The sequence below is a fragment of the Lathyrus oleraceus genome, chromosome 2 (genome assembly GCF_024323335.1).
Source record: "Lathyrus oleraceus cultivar Zhongwan6 chromosome 2, CAAS_Psat_ZW6_1.0, whole genome shotgun sequence".
In the NCBI taxonomy this organism is placed as follows: Eukaryota; Viridiplantae; Streptophyta; class Magnoliopsida; order Fabales; family Fabaceae; genus Lathyrus; species Lathyrus oleraceus.
The window spans coordinates 482641837-482647836 of record NC_066580.1 but is presented as its reverse complement, the minus strand read 5'-3'; positions in this window follow the sequence as shown (position 1 = coordinate 482647836).

Below are 6000 nucleotides of genomic sequence, written 5' to 3'. Positions count from 1 at the left end.
AACTTTCTGCAGAGCCTCCCTATGGGGTTCTGAATTCAGAAGCAAAGATAGCACGGAGATTTTGGACGGCGTTTGTAGAAGCTGGTCTACAACATTGTACTCACTCTTCTTGATGAGCCTCAGCATCTCATCACATTCTTCATTCACATTGCCACCCGGGCCAACAGAAGAAGCATGAGTCTTTTGTACAGAGGAGGGTTTGGCAACAGGTGCCGGATTCGGAACATTCATCGCAGTCCCAACCGGACGCTCAGCAGAATCAGAAACAACAGCTTTAGCCTGAGGCTTAGGTGCTGAAAACACGCGACCACTACGGGTCAACCCACTCACATCAGCAATATTAACGATAGAAGTTGAAGGCAACGACACCTCTTTCCCATCTTCCACAGCAACGGGATTGTAGCGGAAAGGAATAACTTTATCCGAAGAATAAGGCACAGGGCCTGCTGGCTTGATTACCAGAGAAGGAGAAACCTTCGACTTGCTACCATCGTAACGGATGACAACAGGCTCGGGCAATTTGAACACAGGAGAAATAACATTCACCTCTGGTTCGTCTTCATCAACATTTCGATTCTGCAGAATCTCAATGGTACCCTCATCCAACAGCTCTTGAAGCTCTCTTCGCACTTGGCGACAACCCAGTCTATTAACAGAACAGATGCGGCATCTGTCATGGTCGTGCTCCATATGACTGTACTGACACAGCAGACGATGCAACTCGACCAATGACTGTCGAATATGGCTCACATATTTGACTTTATATTTCCCAGGGCAACCCTGGACCATGTTAACCGACTTCCCATGCTCGGGCAATGGGTTCTTCGTAACATTCGGGCCTGAGTCCTCAAAGCTCAGAATGCCGCATCGCATAAGGTCTTGAACCTTAGTCTTCAATGGATAACAATTTTCAATATTGTGACCCGGAGCACCGGAATGATAAACACAATGTTGATCTGGCTTGTACCACCACTGCGGGTTAGCAGGCACAGCCGGAGGCTCCCTGGGAGTAACCAGTTTCCTCTCCAATAAGGAAGGATATAACTCATCATATGACATAGGAATAGGATCGAAACTGATCTTTTTCCTATCATAATTCAGATTAGCCTGATTACTGGTGCTGCCACGAGGCTGGTAAGCCTGTTGCTGTGGACGATGTTGCTGTTGATACTTAGGTTGTTGCTGATGGTGATGCTGATTAGGCTGCTGATACTGCTGAGAATCATCTCTGAAAACAGGTGCTATATGAGCCACCTGGTGCTGATGACGCACTGGCTTCCTCTTGACAGAGGGTCTTCTTGGTTTGGCATGGGATTGCACAGCATGTGCCTCCCCATCTTTCTTCTTAAACACCCCATATCGTTTAGAAGAGCTCTCATCTTTAGACAACCGTCCTTCACGGACACCTTCCTCCAGACGCATCCCCAAGTTCACCATCTCGGTGAAATCAGAGGGAGCACTAGCTACCATCCGCTCATAATAAAATGAACTAAGAGTCTTCAGAAAGATCTTAGTCATCTCTTTCTCTTCCAGCGGAGGAGTGATCTGAGCTGCTAACTCTCGCCACCTCTGGGCGTACTCCTTAAATGTCTCTTTATCCTTCTGAGACATGGCTCTGAGTTGATCACGGTCAGGAGCCATATCAACATTATACTTGTACTGCTTGACGAAGGCTTCGCCAAGATCGTTGAAGGATCGGATGTTTGCACTATCAAGGCTCATATACCAACGAAGAGCTGCACCAGACAAACTATCCTGAAAGTAATGAATCAGAAGCTGATCATTATCAGTCTGAGTAGACATTTTCCTGGCATACATGACCAGGTGAGCGAGAGGGCAGGTATTCCCTTTATATTTTTCAAAGTCAGGAACTTTGAACTTTACCAGAATCTTCACACCGGGAACCAGGCAAAGTTCAGCAGCAGACTTGCCAAACAGATCTTTCCCTCTGAGGGTCTTCAATTCCTTACGGAGCTCGAGGAATTGGTCGTTCATAGCTTCCATCTTCTCATTAACATCTGGGCCCTCAAACGACTCAGAATGATAGATGGTGTCGTCTACCCTAGGAGTGGTATGCACAAAAGGAGGAGGCATAGCAAGGACCAGGCTAGATGCCGGCATGGAAGCAAAAGTTGGAGCTGGAATATCAGGCATGAAACCTGGAGGCATACCCCACGGGAACCCGGCTGGCATGGTTGGCACGAAGTGGGCACTGGCAGCTGGCACAGTTGAAGAAACCACTTCAGATATAACAGTCCTCTGGGGAGGAGTTGCAGGCGGTGGAGATGGTTGATTCTGAGCAGCTAAAAATTGCTCCATCAAAGCAGTGAGCCTAGCGACTTCATCCTTCATCTCTCTGTTCTCTTGTTCCAATTGATCCATCACTCTTGCAGAATTGGCTCTGGTATAGTACCGGTGAGTCAGCTTGTCTTCAAAATAAATGAATAGCACAGAGTTAGGCCACAGACAAGAAGACCAGAACAACACCTGCTTATGCAAGATGATGCATGCAATGCTTGTGCATATGCTTTGTTTTATTTTCAAGGAACTTTTAGGGTTTTATTTGCAATTTTGAAATATTTAAAGCATTTAATAGCATATGGAAAATATCTCATCAAATATATATTCAAGACAAAGAAGTACAACATTGTTGATTATTTACAAGGGAAAAGGAAAATAAACATCCTATGGATCCCTAGAAGCTCGGGATGCTGGAAGACGAGATGCACAAAGCTTCTTGATCTCTCTCTCATATGCTGCTTCCATATCTGCTTTTTCCTTAGTAAGTCGATCATACTTCCTCTTCCAAAACTTGGAAGACTGAGGAAGCAGAGAAGTCCAGGTATCATTAGGATCATCTATCACCTGATGCTCGAGAAATTCAATCAGAGCGTCCTTTTCCTTGATTTGCTGAAGCAACTCTTCTCTTTCACGGATCCAGGCACGTGAAAGGTCTTCTTCTTTCAACTCCTCTACATCTTGGTTAGGGAGGGTTGAAGGCCCAGCCACAACCAACGGTGTAGGTCTCGGATAATCATATGGCATAAGATACTCAGAAGCTCTCTGTCTGACCCAAGAAGTATACGGCTCCAAAGCAATGCAGTTCTTCGGACCCAACTCATTCCTACCCTTCTTGTGAACCTTGCGCCAAGCGCGGACCATCCTGGCTTTCAGGCCTTGGGGATCTTTACCCTCCTGAAATAATACACCTTCTAACAGAATGTTATGAGGTTTATCCTTTAGGGGGAACCCAAGCTGACGACGTGCTAAGATAGGATTGTAACTGATCCCACCACATGTACCAAGAAGAGGCACATTAGGGAATTCACCACAATAATCAATGATCTGAACTGTATCATACACGCGATCATACAAAGAGATATCATCATTAGTGAGAGACATAAGTCTCGTAGACCACCGTAAACATCCCTTGTTCTCCTTGAAAGCAACCGTCTGCGGTAAGTGAGAAATAAACCACTTATACAACAGAGGCAAACCACACACAATAGCTCCTCCACCCTTTGCATTCCTCAGATGCAAAGAGAAATAGGCATCACCCAACAGAGTCGGAACGAGATTAAGAACTGAAAAGATCCTAATGGCGTTCACATCCACAAATTTGTCGATGTTGGGGAACAATACCAAACCATAGATGAGCAACACAAATATGGCCTCAAAGGCTTCCTCACTCATGGCCTTCCCATAAACAGTAGCTTGAGCGATGAGGAAATCAGAAGGAAGACCCTGAATTCCACCTTTGGTGGTCATATGCGCCTCAATCAAAGATTCATCTATGTGCAACAAGTCTGCGATCTCTCGAGAAGTCGGAATACTCTCCAAGCCACTGAACGACACCTGATCCAGAATAGGAATACCCACAAGATGAGCATACTCCTCGAGCGTAGGCAACAACTGAAAGTCCGGAAAAGAGAAGTAGTGATACAGAGGATCATAGAACTGCGCCAAAGTACTCATCAACCCTTCGTCAACCTGAGTAGTCAACAGAGGCAGAAGCTTCCCATACCGAGCTTTGAAACCCAAGGGATCTAGTACATAAGATGTCAGATTCCTTAACTCTTTCACATCGGGCTGTATAAAGCTGTACTTCTTCGTATGCCTTTTTGGTCTTTCCATGTCTGAAAATTTTGCAAATAAACCCTTTAAGTTCCTTGAAAATTTTCTGATTTTTCTGATGACATGAATGCAGATGAATGCATGAATGCAACAATCACACTCAAGGATCAAGCAAATCACACCAGACAAAGGTCATGGGAAAGCTCATAGTATCCTTAATATCAATCATCCATTTTGGTGGATTATGGTCTTCACCTTATCGACACCCAAGTTCCATTGATATTAACGATACATGAACCGGCTCAATCATCCTTAATATCAATCATCCGTTTTGGTGGATTGTGGTTTTCACCTTATCAACACCCAAGTTCCATTGATATTAAGGATGTCTGAACGACTCAACCATGAATCACGGGTTTGCTGAGAGTCACGAGCATGGAGTCTCGGTTAAGAACCACCCAAAGGGAGTGTACTAGGGTTTAAACCTGCCGAACATGTTCTACCAGAGGTTCCCATAGTCATCATTCCATCTTTTGAATATTATCGGAGGAACGAATACTCGTATTCCAAAAATATTCTCAAGAGAGACTCTTATGAGTGTAGTATCGCGTAACAATCGCATCAGATCTTACATCTGAACGACCTCCGCACTACGTCCTAAAAATAGGCCAAGATGGGCTTGGTAAACTAAGGTCCTTGGCTTCTAAGGCACATGATTGAAAGAATAATGCCTAACCACAAATAACTTGTGTGACATTATTAATCCAACACGACCTCCACCAAGTGAATGGACTCGCAAGTCAACTTGTTAAGGAATACTCCACACAAGTCGACAAGACTACGCCATTCTCCTATCCTAAGGTGCACTCGAGTTCGGGTATAGAACTCATCTCACAGAGATCACCAAGCAAACAACAATTGTATATCAAGCAATTCAAACATTACAATCAATACAGTTATCCCAAATTATACAAAAATATGTCATATAACAAATAAACAATATCATACAACAAGGGTGAAAAGTAGGCAAAACCACCAAGGATGTTTCTCCCCAGCAGAGTCGCCACTTTTCTGTAGCGGTGTATTTCGTCACTTTATGATTTATTGATTAAATCAAAAGCAAAGCATACAAAGAATCGAGTCACCACCGCACTTTTATTTATCCAAAGGAATGGCTAAAAAGCGAACAAAAGCCTAAGACGTTTTACACATAGAAAACTAATGAAAAGATCAGAGATCTGGGTAAGGGGTTAATTACGCAATGGGAAGGTGTTAGGCACCCAAAACGTCCTAGGTACTCCTAGGGAGCCCTTTTCACACTTGTTGTACGAAATGTTATTATTTTATGAAATATTTATTGTGCAAACATGGATTGAAGGGATGAGAAAAGAATATACAAGTTATTATTTTTGTGTTTGAACGGATGAACCCGTTGCCTACGTACCTTCCATGAAAGGTAAGGATCAAAACGCCGTAGTTCGGCTAAAAGATTTCCAAAATATGAGTGGATTCATTTTAAACAAAAGCCCTAAGGTCTTTCGTTATCCACGGGAGAAAACTCAACCTTATACAAACAACAAGTCCACCATGTGAGAAAAGCTTCAACTTGCTAGTGAGGGGTTAACCCTATAATAAGCAAGGAAGTCTTACAATTCAATCACTAAGGACAAAAGGTGAGGTTAACATCAACCAACTAGGATAAATCAAACCTATGGCTAATGTATGAAAACTTATCAAGAATGGACAAAGCCACAAAACAATTGAATGAGTGAAATTAACCAATTAGGATTATTCACAAAAATGGTCAAAGTATGATTAAAATTCAATTCAAAAGAAGTATTATGAAAATGAAGTTTGAAAAATCAGAGGCTTAAGGCCTAGGTTTCTAATTTGAAAAGAAATGAAAATGTTTGCACAATATTTTTG